The 17,554-nt window shown below is 41.6% G+C and overlaps 2 protein-coding genes across 17 annotated transcripts in view; both read right to left on the reverse strand.

Moving 5' to 3' along the window:
• Window positions 1-17,554, reverse strand: part of SNX29 (sorting nexin 29) — a 497,538-nt gene that overhangs the window by 415,148 nt on the left and 64,836 nt on the right. The gene's annotated exons all lie outside the window — the stretch shown is intronic.
• LOC135973815 (uncharacterized) overlaps window positions 1-17,554 on the reverse strand; it is a 1,510,190-nt gene that overhangs the window by 371,866 nt on the left and 1,120,770 nt on the right. The window lies entirely within an intron of this gene.

Genomic DNA, 17,554 nt, shown 5'->3' on the forward strand with positions numbered 1-17,554 from the left:
TCCCAGGGTGTGGAACTGCCTACCCAGGCACTTTCCCCTGCCCATGGAAAAATCTATATATTCTATTGTAATCAATTGATTGACAGTGTCTCTGAGCCTAATAAGCAAGGTGACACTCCGCCAGCGCTGTGTGTAATAAACTCCTATGCTTGACCTCTACACGGTGTGGATTTATGTTCTTCAATAACCCACATATATTCATTATACACCTCTACCTCGATATAATGCGACCCAATATAACACAAATTTGGATATAACGCGGTAAAGCAGTGCTCTGGGCGGGCGGGGCTGCGCACTCCGGTGGATCAAAGCAAGTTCAATATAACGCAGTTTCACCTATAACGCGGTAAGATTTTTTGGCTCCCGAGGACAGCGTTATATCGAAGTAGAGGGTGTAGTACATTTAAGCCTATTTTAAATCTCAAACCAAAGTTTAACAGTCATTTATTTTACAGGTTTGCAAATACCACTAATAAAGGTCAATACTAAATCACTAAGGGCTAAACCATGCAGCCCTTAATCACACTGCTGAGCATATACTCCTACAAGAAGTCACAATGGAATTCTTCATGGAAGTAAATGCCGTTTACCATTGGTTTAAGAAATGATGCAATGCCAGTTAGTAGTGCTGTAATTTGACCTGGGCTTCTCTCCACTTTGACTTCTAATTTATGCTGCAGCATTAATATTTCTGAAGTGATCAACAGCAACTCTCAGGTTTACTATATGGCAATTAATCATTGAAAAACTGAGGAAGCTAAGTAATACATATAGAACTTCAGGGAATACATTCCACACACCTTTTTACAGCTGATCTTTTTATTACTAATTTTGCATACATGATTAAACAAACCAGGGTGGGATTTTTTTAAATAGGAGGATTTTTGCAAAGATGTTGAATTTAATATCCCCCCAGAAAACCAGCAAGAGAAATACTCATGGGTTTATCAATACAATAAATTTGCCAACTGTTATTAAAAGTAACGAAAGCAGATGATGTCAGCAGGTCGTCTGCGCTTTCAATTAAGCTAAACTAATTGGTTTATGATTTGTACTGTGCATTTTATTCTAGGATGAGAAAGCAACTTGTCTCGCTCTACTTTGTACTTGTTTAGTTTTCACTTCACCTACATATTTTTTCTTAGCACTCTTCATACTTGCATTGTTTTTTTTAATCAGACCTATGTCTTAGTTTTCCATGGTACCTATGCAAAATAACATGTAAAGAGCTCCATCCTTCCAGTGATGGACAAAGATTAAATATTTATACTGATACATCAATCTCTGATAACTCTGACCCCAAATAGGACTCACCAGCAGACAAATGAAGTAACACTTGGATTTGTCTCTCTGAGGAATAAACAAGTAGTGCTTGTTGACTGCTAAGCTGCCCAGAGGGTTCTCTGATGTAGGGTATACGACAGGGTTCTATTGTCACTCCTCCTGTTCAATGTGTATGTTAAGCAGCTAGAAGATAGTTTGTTTGGGTTGCAGTACCATCAAGATGCTGACTCAGCATGTTTTTCCATTAGTCCTGGACTGTTCATTCAATAATTTTCCCATTGTCTACCCAACACTCGGGCTAGATGAGAGCTAGTTGACTGCAATTCAACCAAGAAAGAGTGTTGGTAGGCTGTGAGAAATGGTCAGATGAAATGATGGAGATAATACTTGCTTCACTGACTGTGGGTTTGCCCACATTATTAATCAAATTCACAACCAGGGTGGAAGCATTTTGCAGTCCATTAGTTCCACAGAGGAATAATGGTTACTTTCCCTACAGCAACTGTGGATCTTTGAGATGTGTTGATCACATAGATGCCAACAGGTAATGCAGGCCAAAAGAATCTTGCCTTGTACGGCACCATAAGTGGAATTTGTGTGGACAACATAACTCAAAAAAGAACTTTCTTTTGTACTGCTAAAACTACTGTTAGAAGAGCAGTGTAATGCATGAGTGAGCACCAAACCTACAATAGACAGACAAAATATTCTCTAGGTGTTTCTGCCTCTTGGTATCTGATATTAACAACTCAGACTCATTAGCAAGAAAGTGAAAACAAAATAAAAGCACAAGTACACCACATTACAAAAAGGTGCTTTGTTCATTTATTCCAATTACTATAGGTTAGATTTAACAGGCTACTTTATGACGCACTAATAGAAATAAGCTACAGCACTTTGTGAAAATAATCAAGTGTTAGTATCATGAGGCCTTACTACAGCATTCAACTATTAGATTTTTAAAACTCTGCAATTATGACACTCAGCACTCAACCCATGGGGCAAGTGCCAATTTGAAGGCAGCTTAGCGAGATTCTACTGTAGTAATAGTTGCCTTTTTCCAGCAGTGAAAAATTGGTGTTTAGTAGATAGCAGATACTAATACTAATTAACTGGCATTGCTAACTATGGACCAGATCCTGCCAAACTACTTGTGAAACAAACACTATTCAATGGGAGAAGAGGTGGTAGAATCCAGCCCTGCGTTAATATGGTTTAAAAAGTGTACAACACAACAAGTGTCTGAATTAACACAATTACATCCTGAAGTAAGTAAAAGCAACATCTGTATTATCATGGGCGGGATGAATTCAGCATCACTCTGTAATGCATCATCCAAGTTGCATTATAACTATTTTAAGAGAGGTTTCAGAGTGGTAGATGTGTTAGTCTGTACCAGCAAAAACAACTAGGAGTCTTTGTGGCACCTTAGAGATTAGCAAATTTATTTGGGCATAAGCTTTCGTGGGCTAGAATCCACTTCATCAGATGCATGGAGTGGAAAATACAGGAGCAGGTATATATATACATAGTGCCTTACCACTCCCATCTTTTCATGTACTGTGTGTGTATACATATACACATATATACACACACACACACACACACACACCTGCTACTGTATTTTCCACTCTATGCATCTGATGAAGTGGGTTCTAGCTCACAAAAGCTTATGCGCAAATAAATGTGTTAGTCTCTAAGATGCCACAAGGACTCCTCGTTATTTTAAGAGAGTCCTTAACATATTAAGAGACTACAATCTGAACAAACTGCCATTATTGCACCAACTATGGCTGAATAAACTCGAATTTGATCAGGAAGTATATCAAATGAAGTACTTTGAAAAATTACTCCCGGGGGAATTCTGTGGCAAAAAAATTAAAATTCAGCAACAAAAAATTAAAAATTCTGCGTGCAATGTTTTCAAATTCTGAAAAATTCTGCATATTTAATCTGTCAAAATAACACAATATAATCACAGCAGTTTCAATTATTTTTAGCCATATATTTCAAAATACCTGCTAGCAAATATGTCTGTAACAATACAGACAACAAACAAGTTTCAGAAAATGTTTTTTGACAAACAGATTCCTTACTAGGCATATTAATACAGAACTCTGAGTAATAATTAATTTAAACTACAATACAGAACCGTATTTCCCGCACCCCTCAGAAGCACTGCAAAGGCTTGGGGGAATCAGGGGTAATGAAGGAGCTGAGGGAGAGGGAAGTAATTGCTGGGAAGGAGTCTGGGTGTGAACTTGTAGGGTTGTTGGGTATGAGTGGGAAACGTATGGAACAGGTTTTGAGGGGGGCAGGGGGAGCGGGGAAGAACTGTTAGGGAGCTTCTCCCATGCAGACTCTGGCTGACCCTTAGCCTCTCCCATTCAGTCATGCACATATGCCCCACCCCCTTCTGTCATCCCCATCTGTCCTTGCAACTCCTGTCCACGTGTCCCTCCACCCCCACTCAGACACTCCCCTGTTCCTATGTGGCCCTGCACCTCTTCCCCCATCCCCATGTGTCTCTGTGCCCCCACTCAGCCACCTCCCTTCCCCCTGTAGCTCTGCTTCCCCTCTGCCCGTGTGGCCCTGCACCTCCCTCCCCCTGTGGCCCTGTGCCTCCACTCCCATTTAGCCCCTTCCCAGTCTGTCCTCCCCCACTAGCCCTTATGAGCCCCTGTCTGATTCCCCCAGCAGCCCCACACTGCCGTCTCTCCAAAGCCCCTGTCTCCTGACCAGGCCTGAGAGGCACTGTAAAGAAGTTGGGCTCTTTTTCTTCCCTCGCTGGCTGGGAGCTGCTGTGTTCTAGCACCACAATGCCCTCTGATGAGCATAAGGCAGAACTGCAGAAGTTATTTTCTGCTGGGAGCTGCTGCTCTGTTCTAGTGTCATTAATTATGTGCACGTGCAGTGGCACAGAATTCCCCCAGCAGTAAGAAATGTAATTTCATACTATTTTCCCCTTGCAGATGAGTATTACTGGTAAGGGACTAATTCAGATAATGAAGAGGGATTTAGAGGTTATTGCCATCTTCAAAAATGGAACAATATAAATGCACTGAAACAAAAGCCTTGTATGGAAAGCGGAATAAACTTTCAGGGAACTGCTTCCTTGATGCTTAAAAAGCATAGGGCTGAACTTTGAAAGTATACAAAGCCGGTTTACATTTTGTAAGACACATTTGGAACCAAATTCTGCCTCAATTTGCATCCCTTCCACCTAGCTCATTTATTCAGCAAAGATGATTTTGATATTCATAGCAAAAGCCTGAAAATTTAACAGAGTTTGATTAAAGGATACACCTATGATGGAAGAACACAATTTGTGAGAATAGGATTAATTGAAATAGTATTTGAACCTCTCAAATTATATAGGTTAAATACACTGCTACAAGAAAACAAATTCATAAAAAAAGCAGGGCTCAAGTTATTTATAAACAGGCTAACATTTTATTTTACCAAATCTAGCCCCTGAGTCTACGGAGTCTAAGGCTGCTTGAAGGCTGCTTCTGGCAATGAGCTGACCCTCTGAACAAATTGATTTAAAGTCCTCTATTAGGACAGGGAGTGGCTTGCTAGAAAAAGCTGCTTCTTTGTCCCACTGAATACAATTGTATTTGGTCTTCACGTCTAAGTAGTTTGCAATTCTAACTAGAACAGAAGCCGAAAAATACACTTTATGACCAAAGAGATCTAATTTTTTGGGATTGTTCTCTTGAGGTGCAGATTTGTAAATGCTTGGACTGATCATTTGCTGCAGTTACAAGAGATGACAGTGACAGTCGTGAATAGAAATAATCAAATCCCTTAGGAAGGATGTGATACTTTTGCTCAACTGTTTTTGAAGTTGTTGAAATAGATGCTGGAATAGCCCACAATCCCTGAGTACAGAATTCTCAACTGGGGGCCTTAAGCAGGTTTCAGGGGGTCTGTCAAGTCGGGCCGACATTAGGCTCACAGGAAGTGGAAGCCTGAGCCTCAAAGTGGAAGCCTGAGCCTCAAAGCCAGGAGCTGAAGCCTGAATAGTCAGCTGTCTGCTGATTCAAGAGCTTCAAGCTCCCTTCCCCATAGTTTGCTTTGCTCAAGCTTCCACTGGGTCCTAAGGATTGTCATTTCTCCGGGTATTCTCTGAGTCTTAGTGCTCACATGATAAGAGGAAGAAGAGTCAGAGATGGTCTGGGATAGACAGGCAAAGAAGGTTGCACAGATTTGGGTGGGTAGATGGCTTGGAAATGTTTTTATAACTTAGCCTGGGGGGGGGGGGGCTGGCGTGGGGCCCCAGGCAATTGCCCTGCTTGCTACCCCCTAATGCGGGACCTGGCTTTTATATGCAGAAAACCAGTTGTGGCGCCGGTTGGCTATGGAGTTTTTATAGCATGCTGGTGGGACCTCAGAAAGAAAAAGGTTGAGAACCTCTGCCTTACTGGGTTCCAGAATTCCTTCTTTAATTGGAAGGTCTATTCTATTCTGCATGGACAGGTATAAGATATCAAATAACTTGTATGTCTTCCGGTGCCAAATCCTCTGCCTGTACTTTGGGATGTTAGTGGTGCCACTGCAGTACTGAGGAAACTCACACTGAAGAATCCATCTGGGATCTCTTCAAAGACAGAGCTGCTATAGGGAGACAATCTCACACTGCTCTGTCCAGTCCCAGTGCCCACCTCCCCAATGCTGCTTTAAGCTGTTCTCTTGATACCCACAGGCCTGCTTTCCTCTTCCATGGTACTGGGAAAGGGGACCTCTTCCTGGCTGAAAAGGAATGATCTGTACTTTGTGGTCAGCAGGAGTGCCTGACTGCTTTAACTGTCTAGTCTTAGTAGTCTTGTGCTCCTTAGGACGTAATAAGTTCAGGGTTACCTTTCTCGTTGCTGGAAGATTCTCTCATTCAAGTCCCCAAAATTAAAAAGAGCCTCAGTCTATGTGCTTTGGACCTCTGAGTGAACCTCTTAAAAGCTCTGCAGATAGGGCACTTTGAGGGGATGTGAGATTCCCCTAAACAAAAAAGACAAAGGTCATATCCATCTGCGAGGGGAATGAGTCTCCTGCACAAAGAGCAGTAGTTGAAGCCCGTTTTGACAAAGTCTGAAACTGACAAGACAACTAACTAGCCCCAATGAGACATTAAACAACAAACTATCTTGTCTTTAAAAAAAAAAAAACCTAAAACTAATTAGCTAATGACTAACTAACCAAGTTAAAAGACTAATAACTTGTAACAGTAACAAACAACACAAACTAAATAAGGACTCAGTGCTCTGACTTGCTGCCAGAGGGCAGTTAGAAAAAATTGAAGATGAATGAGTTGCATTGCCCCTTTATGCTCAGGAGTGGGTACATGGCCACGAAGGATGCATGTGGAATCCTTACTGGACACTGCTATTTGAAATTCCAATCTTCTGCGCCGCACTATAAGTGGAAACCGCTGTGACGGTACCTCCCATAAGGCTATATGGAAATATGCTTAGAATGTGTTTTACGCTATATATGCCATGTAACATATCTCAAAGGTTATGCTCTACCGAATCTATTAATCCTATTTGTATGCATGTATCATTTTTGTATTCAAAGTTATTAATATTGGCTGTGTACTGGCTTGATTTCTAAATAACCATAGTAAAGCATTTGGTCAGTTCCTGGAGAAAGGAATGTTGAAGTTAAGTACCTAATCAAGAGATACTTAAAAGACAATGTATCTTGGAATGCTCCAATCCACATAAGGAGTCTACTTAAGGACATTCAAGGTAGCATGTGACTCATAGCTGCTACCTGGTAAGAAACTGAGAGTCATGCATGGACATGTGACTTGCCCAGGTGACTCCTAAACTCCATCTTGGAGCTGGACTTTGCATAGGAGGAGGGGGTCTCCACCCACAAGAGAAAGTCTATTTAAACCCTTGGGACACTCCTCCATTTTGTCTTCAGCTGGCTAAAGACAGAGCCTCTCCACTCCCCAGGATACTTGAAAGAAACTGGAACAAAGGACAGTGTGCAAGGGGTGTGAGTGATTGCTGGACCCTGGCTAAAAGGAGATTAGTCTGTAAAAGGGAGCATTCTGGAACTGGTGAGGATCTTATCTGTATTCAGTTTGATTAGACATAGATTTGCGCATTTTATTTTATTTTGCTTGTTGACTTACTTTGTTCTGTCTGTTACTACTTGAAACCACTTAAATCCTACTTTCTGTATTTAATAAAATCACTTTTTACTTATTAATTGACCCAGAGTATGTATTAATACCCGGGGGAGTAAACAGCCATGCACATCTCTCTATCAGTGTTATAGAGGGTGAACAATTTATGACAGTGTTTCTCAAACTGGGGCCGCCGCTTGTGTAGGGAAAGCCCCTGGTGGGCCGTGCCGATTTGTTTACCTGCCCCGTCCGCAGGTCCAGCCGATCGCGGCTCCCACTGGCCGCGGTTCGCTGCTTCAGGCCAATGGGGGCTGCTGGAAGCGGCGTCGGCCGAGGGACATACTGGCCGCCACTTCCAGCAGCCCCCATTGGCCTGGAGCGGCGAACAAGGCCAGTGGGAGCCGCGATCGGCCGGACCTGCGGACGGGGCAGGTAAACAAACCGGCCCGGCCCACCAGGGGCTTTCACTACACAAGCAGCAGCCCCATTTGAGAAACACTGATTTATGAGTTTACCCTGCATCAGCTTTATACAGGGTAAAACAGATTTATTTGGGTTTAGACCCCATTGGGCGTTGGGCATCTGGGTGTTAAAGACAAGAACACTTCTGTTAGCTACTTTCAGGTAAACCTGCAGCTTTGGGGCAAGTAATTCAGACTCTGGGTCTGTGCTGGAGCAAACGGGTGTGTCTGGCTCAGCAAGACAGGGTGCTGGGGTCCCGAGCTGGCAGGGAAAGCAGGAGCAGAGGTAGTCTTGGCACATCAGTGGCAGCTCCCAAGGGGGGTTCTGTGATCCAACCCGTCACACACATGCAATAAAACTCGACAAATCATTGTTCACATCCATTTAGTTTAAAAAAACATAAGCCTTTGTTAAAGATTTAAAACCTACAAGCTTTCAGTTACAACTACATTACAGTTCAGTAATGCAGGATGTTTCTTCTGCATTTGTTCAGCTCCTAGATCCCAATTTTGATCAGAACCTTTGGATATTACCATTAAATATTAACTAATAAGAATAAAGCTCACAATGTTATAAGAATATAAGACCTCTAATAAATCTTCCAGAAATATCAAGGAACAGACTAGAGTTTCCTAGTGTTTCCAACATAAAAAGAAAAGCAATTTTTTAAAATAAAAAACTTTTCAGACCTTTTTTTAAATTGTAAGAAACAAATTATTTTAACAGTTTATATTGTGTAATAGCAAGAATGTAGAGTTGTGCTCTAATATTGGTCAAATTAAAACACCTTGCTGAGGATCAGATAACGTCCTCATGTTAAATATCTGCCATCTTCAATAAAACCTTTGGTAAAAATACCTGTCCTTTCATGAGGAAAGTCAACAATTAATTCTCAATGTTGAAATTGTACTTAGTGTAAATTGCTGGATAACTGATTAGTATTGATATCTGCTTTTAAAAAATTTCCAATAATTTCACATACAAGATTCATAGTTGAGAAATGTGTTACTTCTAAATAGCTATCTCCTCAAGAATGTGGGCTGCAAATTGCAAACTGTGATGTCGCATTGTATTCGGTATGTGACATATGTCTTCTTAGCTATCTCCAAGACCAGTTGATAATTTTAAAAACTCTTTTACTGTCTCGTCAGTGATCAAATAAGTACAATTTGCAATTGGCTCCTGAGGAGAATGAGCTGTAAATGAAATCATCTGCCAATGTACACCTAAAGATCCTCAGGTCAAGGAGCTAGTCTCAGCAATTCTTCTGATGTAGTGTCAGTCTTGGGAATGACTTTTCATTCTCTTTTCTTAACGTAAATTTGCATAGGAGTTTCCTCTATCTCAAAAAAAAAAAAAAATCTAACAGATTAGTAACATCTGATATCAGAAGACTGAGCTCAAGGGATGTGTTCACAACGGAGTCCACATGAACATCTGCCATGAAGGGTTTGTGCACTAATATTCTGTACACATTATCCAGAGTTCAGTGCAAAGCACCTGGTGCAATACTGTCAGCCTTTGCTAGTGGACAGCAAAAAGCCTTAGTAAAGCGGGGGGGGGGGGGGGGGGAAAGGAATTGAAAGGTTCTGAGAAACAACATGTCTGTTGAAACAGTAGAAGGTGATTTTAGTAACTCAGCAAGTGATCATGAACGAAAGTTGGTAACGGGCTTTTCTGAGGATGCACGAGAAAATTTTAGAAACATTAAACCAGGGGTGGCCAACCTGTGATTCTGGAGCCACACACGGCTCTTCAGAAGACAATATGTGGCTCCTGCTAGGAGCCAACTCTGGGGAAAAAATGTTGGGTGCTCAGCACCCACCGGCAGCCCTATCAGCCCCCCCTTCATCCCCCGTGCCTTCTGCCCGCTGCGATCAGCTGTTTCGCAGCGTTCAGGAGGCTCGGGGGAGGGGAAAGGAGTGAGGACATGGTGTGCAGCCCCCCTCCCTCCCATAGCGCCTCCCGCCCACCACAATCAGCTGTTTCGCAGCGTTGAGGAGGCTCTGGGAGGGTGGGGGGAGCAAGAATACAGCTCACTTGGGGGAGGGGGTGGGAAGAGGCGAGGCAGAGATGCGGGTGGGGACTTGGGGAAACAGGTTGAGTGGGGATCAGGGCCTGGGATAGAGCCAGGGGTCCAGCATCCCCTGACCGGCATCACTGTCTCCTTGAATAAAGCACACAGTGACTAGCTGGTGTGGAAATGTTTAATCAAAATTTTTCTTACACCATCTAACAATGGAAAGCAACTGCAAACAGAAAAGAAAATACACAGATGAAAATCGAGGCTTCCAACAGGAGTGGGAGAACAAGTACTTTTTCGTTGAACATAAATGGTAAGGCCATGTGTCTTCTTTGCCAGATGTGTATCTCAGTTCGAATCTTCAAACTTGCAGCTTCATTTCTCTTCTAGCCATGCACATATGGATCAAGAATTCTCACAAGTTTCTGATCTCTGCACTTTAAAACTGAAAACTTCGAAAAAACAGATGTAGAAGCCCAGTTCTTAACCAGATTTGCCAACCAATCGCAGACTGTAACGTTAGCCTCCTATTATGTGGCCTGGCACAGACCATCTGAAAAAGCCCTACTCTGAAGGAGAGCGTATAAACACACACCTCACTGATGTGATTTCAATCCTGTCACCAGAGAACGAGAATCTACAGAAGAAAAATTTCTGGCCTACAGCTTTCACGCCACACAATAGAACGCAGAATCTCCAACCTGAACAGTGACACCGAATCGCAACTGCACTCGCAACTTCAGCAGTGTGAGTATCTGAGCATCACTTTGGATGAGTCGTGACATGCACAGGATAAACCTTATTATCGGTATTTGTCCGCACTGTGTCTGACAACTGCGTTGTAAGAGAAGAACGCCTCGATATCGTGTCACTGAAGGACAGAATTCATGGATGAGACCTAAAGAAGGCGTTGATGTTGGTAGTTGCGAAAAGCCACTTGCCTTTACAGACGCTCACTGCCATTGCAACGGACGAGGCTCCGTCCAGGTGGGGATCTGCAAATGGATTAATAGGGCTTTGTAAGTCTTACGAGACCTTTCCTGAATTTTGGACATTTTGCTGTATTATTCATCGGGAGCAACTGGTATCTAAAAATCTCAAATTTGATCACGTCATGAAACCTGTCTTGCACATTGTGAAATTCATTCTCTCAAATGCATTCAATCACAGAAATTTCAAAATCTAACTGAAGAACTGGATGAAGACGACTCCCCTGATGATTTGCCATTTCTCTGTGCAGTTCAATGGCTCTCGAGCAGTGAAGTTATTTCCCATTTTTTCAAGCTCCTGGAACCAGTAGAAATTTTTATGGAGGAGAAGCACAAAATATACCCCGAGTTTACAAATCCTGGATGGGTTCTAGACTTGGCATTTCTTGCAGACATGCTGCATTTGGATAAACTAAACGTGGACTTAAAAGGAAAATTCTTGTCTGATTTAGCGCAAGGCATCTTCTCGTTCATGAACAAACTGCAGTTGTTTCACAGACAAATGCTTGAGGGTGATCAGACACTTTCCCTCAATATCACAACTTCAAGCCAGATCAAAAGAAGATGCAGCAGAACCCCTAAAACAGAGCACAACTAGGTATGCAGTGTGATTAAAGATCTTAAGGACAGTTTTGAGGAAAGATTCCAAGATTTGCAGCAGAAAAGACCTCAAATCAGATTTCTGATTGACACTTTTAGTGCTGAAGCCGATTATCTGAAGCCTCCTTTAGTCACTGATGAAGCAACATCCCAGATGGAAATAATAGAACTTTTGGAAGATGACAGATTGAAATCTGTTCAGAAGACAGAGGGGACCCTTACTTTCTGGAAATCTGTACCAAAGGATAAATACCACAGCATCAGAGGTGCAGCCCTAAAATTTATCTCTCTGTTTGCCTTGACCCTTGCCTCTTTGTGGGTCTGTTTTCTCGAGACTGAAACGTGAAATCCAAGCACCGATCCATTTTGACAGACAGCCACTTAAGAGAACTGCTGCATGTGAGCACAACTGAACACAAACCAAACTTCAAGGGAATTGTTGAAAGCAAAGGTTGCCAGAAGTCCTACCAAGTAAAAGATTAAGTTGTTATTATTGTTAACTAGTGTGACAAAGTTCCTCCTCTATCTTGGTGGGTCCTGCGCTTATTGGCGGATTTTCTTGCCTCAGAGAATCACCATGTGGGTTGGGGAACAGCCCAGAGACCTTCCCCTCTGGGAGAACCCACAGTCCAGGTCAATTGGAAGGTTTGGGGGGAACCCGGGCCTGCCCTCTACTCCGGGTTCCAGCCCAGGGCCCTGTGGACTGCAGCTATCTATAGTGCCTCCTGTAACAGCTGCATGACAGCTATAACTCCCTGGGCTACTTCCCCATGGCCTCCTCCAAACACCTTCCTTGTTCTCACCACAGGACCTTCCTCCTGGTGTCTGATAACGCTTGTGCTCCTCAGTCCTCCAGCAGCACACCCTCTCACTCTCAGCTCCTTGCGCCTCTTGCTCCCAGCTCCTCACACTCGCACCACAAACTGAAGTGAGCTCCTTTTTAAAACCCAGGTGCCCTGATTAGCCTGCCTTAATTGATTCTAGCAGCTTCTTCTTAATTGGCCCCAGGTGTCCTAATTAGCCTGCCTGCCTTAACTGGTTCTAGCAGGTTCTTGATTACTCTAGTGCAGCCCCTGCTCTGGTCACTCAGGGAACAGAAAACTACTCATCCAGTGCCCAGTATATTTGCCCTCTACCAGACTCCTGTACCCCACTGGTCTGGGTCTGTCACACTATACATTATAAATGTATAATAAATATACATTATAACTTATATAATGATTGTGTGTGCACGCATATTATATAATCATTACATATTACTGTGTCTCTTCAGCAATGTACATTGGTAAATTCTGGCTCCTTCTCAGGCTCAGGTTGGCCACCCCTGCATTAAAGGATGCACTCTACTTCAAGTTTCCTTGTCCTTTGCGTTTAAGGCCAACTTTAGAAACTAGTGAAAAGTATGTTGGAACACTCAAGTGCCAAAATGATTACAAAAAACAATCTAGCAATACAATCAGAAGGATACTGTATGTTAACATTTGCTACAAGAGAATAGGGCTCCCTTTGAGATTCCTTTCAAAAAGGAAAGCTTTGGAATGAGTTTCAGTTTCACAGAACCCAAAAATGAACATGGTGAGTCTTGTATTAGCATAATTCTTCTCCACTGCAGGAAAAGGCAGAAGACATGGTGGGGGAAGGAATATGCACCTTAATTCTATCAGTGAGAACTACGGATACAAACATATTTCTGTCTGTGATATAAAGTATGTAGTGTAGCTGTAGCCATCTCTGTCCCAGGATATTAGCAAGACAGGGTAGGTGAGGTAATATCTTTTATTGGACCAACTTCTGTTGGTGAGAAAGAGGAACTTTCAAGCCACATCTGAAGAACTCCTCTCTGTGGCTCAAAAAGCTTGGTCCCTCTCACCAACATAAGATGGTCCAATAAAAGATATCACCTCACCCACCTTGACTCTAAAGTGACAGACAAGTACAATTAAAAAAAAAATTAAGAAAAAAAAAAGAAAGACATTAATAATAAACTAGGAACAGAGATCTTTATCATCAGGAATTACCTACATCTGAATCTGAAGAAGAGTTGCATGGAAAAAATTTGAACATAGTACATTAACCAGAAAAGGCTTGAATCAGATCCACTTTGATAACTGTGGAAGCACCTCTGCCTAGCACACATTTCTATTATACTAGTATCTACAAAAGTGCTCTTCAAGACTTGTAATATTCTCACTTTCCATAGAGATGCCTATACGAATGACGGAAAGAATAACTGGCAGGAAAACAATGAAGAGTATTTTTCTCATTTAAAAAGCTTGACCGGACATTAAATTTATATATTTTTTTAAAATTAGACTCTTTTGTGTAAAATAAATACAGAACCACCTTGGACCTTGATCCTGAAAAGAGGCAGAGCCTTGTGCTTTCACAGAGCTACACTACTTTTGTGGAGTTCCATCTGTATGGCTCTCTTTGCAGAATATAAGCTTTATTCTAAATAGTGTCTTTCACATAAATTGTTCGCCAACGTTTTATAGAATTAAACAGTAGTTCAAATTTTTTAAAAATGAAAGCAGAAGGAGAACAGAGAGTTGGAGGCAAAGGGAAAAAAAGTTTACAAATCTGATCTGAAAATATATGGGGTGAAATCCTTGCCCTACTGAAGTCAAAGGAAGTTTTGCCACTAAGTTCAATGGAGCTAGGATTTCACACATGGTGTTTATTTTAAATTTTTATTTATTTATAGGGTTTGGGGACTTTTTATATGACACTTATCATGATGCAGGTGCTGTTAAGATACACATTGCTTTACAAACACAAGGTAGCAAACACAGTTCTCATACCATCACTGACCAGACTGCATGTCAGGGGAACAGAGATAAGGCTGGTGCTATAAGATCAAAGGAAAAGGAATAGAGACAGTATATAGCATATGCAACAAAATGGAGTTCAATTCATGTTTCATTTTATAATTGTTATCTTTAAAAATATAACTGTAGAAAGCTACTTGTCATTGGAGGCCTTATGGCTTTTATTACTGCACTATTCTATTTCATTTTGTATGTCTGCTATGTGTTTAGAATTGTGTTGCTATGCAACAAGCTAGAATCCTCACGGTTTAGAAACCATTCTTCAGATTATAACAAGAGCAAAAGCCAGCCACTAAAAATCTTTTCTGTAATATTGAACTCTCCCCCCCGCCCCAGTACAGATGCCAATAAAACTTAAAGACCTATAATGACAAATCCTAAAAAAGAAAACATCTGAGTTGAACATTAACAAAAAACATAGACTGCCATCAATATTTATACAAATATTCATGACTAATCAGTCGCATCTTAAGAAAAATGTTGACAACAAAAAATATTTATTGAACAGATACACAGCTTTTAAATTGTTTACTATGATCTATCTCTTCTCTCAAACAAAAAAACAGTAATGGGAAATTCATTTTAATGTTAAATGTTAGCTTTCATCTTAGTCAGAAAAGGCTAAATAACCACTGAAATGCAGATCATAGTCAATTTTAACTTTTTTCATTTTATAGTAGATTAACTGGACATAATTCCATAGGCTAGAAATCAATTTCAAAGACCAACTGCTCCCCCTAGCTGTGACCAATTTTTCTATGTTGCAATAAATATTACAGCTCCTAATCCACAATTCACAAAATAATGCAGGAAGGCAGAGTTTCCAGCTTGACTTTCTATATTTCAGCTGAAGTAATAAAATAATTACATTTAAATTTACTTTAGCAACAACATGAACAGATATTCTCTGGCATAAAATACATGTATAAACCCACGATACACAACTAATACTTAGAGAGACAAGGTGGATGAAGTAATATATTTTATTGGACCAACTTCTGTGGCTGATTTCAGAGTAACAGCCGTGTTAGTCTGTATCCGCAAAAAGAAGAACAGGAGTACCAGTGGGAAAACACTTTAACCTGTCTGGTCATTCAGTGACAGACCTGCGGGTGGCTATATTACAACAGAAAAACTTCAAAAACAGACTCCAAAGAGAGACTGCTGAGCTAGAATTGATATGCAAACTAGACACAATCAACTCCGGTTTGAATAAGGACTGGGAATGGCTGAGCCATTACAAACATTGACTCTATCTCCCCTTGTAAGTACTCTCACACTTATTATCAAACTGTCTGTACTGGGCTAGCTTGATTATCACTTCAAAAGTTTTTTTTTTTTCTCTCTTAAGACAACTCCCACCTGTTTATGCTCTCTGTATGTGTGTATATATATCTCCTCAATATATGTTCCATTCTATATGCATCTGAAGAAGTGGGCTGTAGTCCACGAAAGCTTATGCTCTAATAAATTTGTTAGTCTCTAAGGTGCCACAAGTACTCCTGTTCTTCTTTCTGTGGCTGAGCGAGACAAGCTTTCAAGGCACACAGAGCTCTTCTTCAGGTCAGGGAAAGGTACACCCAATATCACAGCAAAATACAAGATGGAACAGACTGTTTAGCATAAGTAATTAGCACATATTGTAAGGGACCATCCAAGGTAAAGTGGCCCATTAACACCTCTGCAGTCATAGGACAAAAAGAGGGGGTTAGTGGGTTACAGATTGCTGTAATATGCCATAAAGCCTACGTCTCTGTTCAGTCCATGATTTTTAGTGTCTAGCAGAGCAATGAATTTAAGCTCCCACATTTGTATTTTGAAAGTGTTGCACAGGTTTCCTTTGACGATGAGGACTGATAGGTCAGATATAGAGTGATTGCTTTGGGAAAAGTGTTCACCCATAGGTGATAGGGTGTTTCTGTCTTATATCATTTTCCTGTGTGGCAGGGTCTGGTACCACTTTAAATTGGTGTGGCCTGGTCTGTGGGAAGCTTGCTTCTGATAAGTTTCAAGAGGTTGGGGGGGGTTGCTCGGATAGGGCTTGGGAAGCCACCTCTCTCCCCTCCTCCCAGTAGCAGAGCTCGGGCAGTTAGCCCCTGCCCCTCCTTCAGCAGAGCTTGGGCAGTCTCCCTCCCACCCGCCCCCCGCCCCATGGACAGGTTGTGGGCTTCCATGAATTTCTGTTTATTTCTTGCCACCTGCCTGTGACTTTTACTAAAACTACCTGTGACAAAATCTTAGCCTTACTGATAAGCTGTATGCCATTGCTGATATCCAAATTACATTAACATTAATGTTAATAGCACAAGATTGGTTCCCCACAATATGTTGCGATTAACTGGAAGCTGCTAATATCAGGATTCCTATTAAGCAGAACCTACTGTACATTTTTGCAGATGAAATTTGATTGTTATTTCTGTCCTCCTGAATGTGATCATGAAATACTGTTATAAAGACAGAAGAAGTGGGCTGTAGTCCACGAAAGCTTATGCTCTAATAAATTTGTTAGTCTCTAAGGTGCCACAAGTACTCCTGTTCTTTTTGCGGATACAGACTAACACGGCTGCTACTCTGAAACCTGTTATAAAGACAGAGTTTGAGGAAACAGGCCCTGTCCACTAGCCCATCTGGAAAGCCGCCTGCAGAGCCAGACAGACAGTTGCCCTTCTTAAGTAACTGGGGAATAATAAAGCCTGGAGAACAAGGATACTTTTTTAAAGCCTTTCTAAAGAGGTTGCAGAGATGCAAGGTTAGAGACTATGTAAATAAGTTCCCCACCTCACTTAAACTTCTACTAGCCTCATCCCTCAGAATGGTTAACCCTTCTAACTCCACTGCAGTGGGTGGGAATATGGGAGAGGTATGCCGAGGAGTCAGAGTCATATATGTGATCATGGCAGGATTGAAGTATTTTCCATATCAAATGAGTAGAATGAGTGGCAATGGGAGAAGTGGAGGGGTTTTCTACTCTGGCTAGATGTCAGGCAAAATAAACAGTATCTCAACAAAAAATACTGCTTAAGATCAGCTCTCCGCCAGCCCTTCTGTGGTATTTTATCAAATTAAACAATTACTCTGGTAATTGTTAAAGACATCTCTAATATGACAGTATTTTGAGTAGTTTTTGGAGAAAAAAGGCTGGTGTCACATTGGCAACACAGTAACACTAGGTGGGAACTGCAGATTCAGAACCATCTCAGAACTCTCATGCCCAGTGATAGCCAGCAGGTCA

This window comes from Chrysemys picta, chromosome 10, assembly GCF_011386835.1.
Source record: "Chrysemys picta bellii isolate R12L10 chromosome 10, ASM1138683v2, whole genome shotgun sequence".
Classification (NCBI taxonomy): Eukaryota; Metazoa; Chordata; order Testudines; family Emydidae; genus Chrysemys; species Chrysemys picta.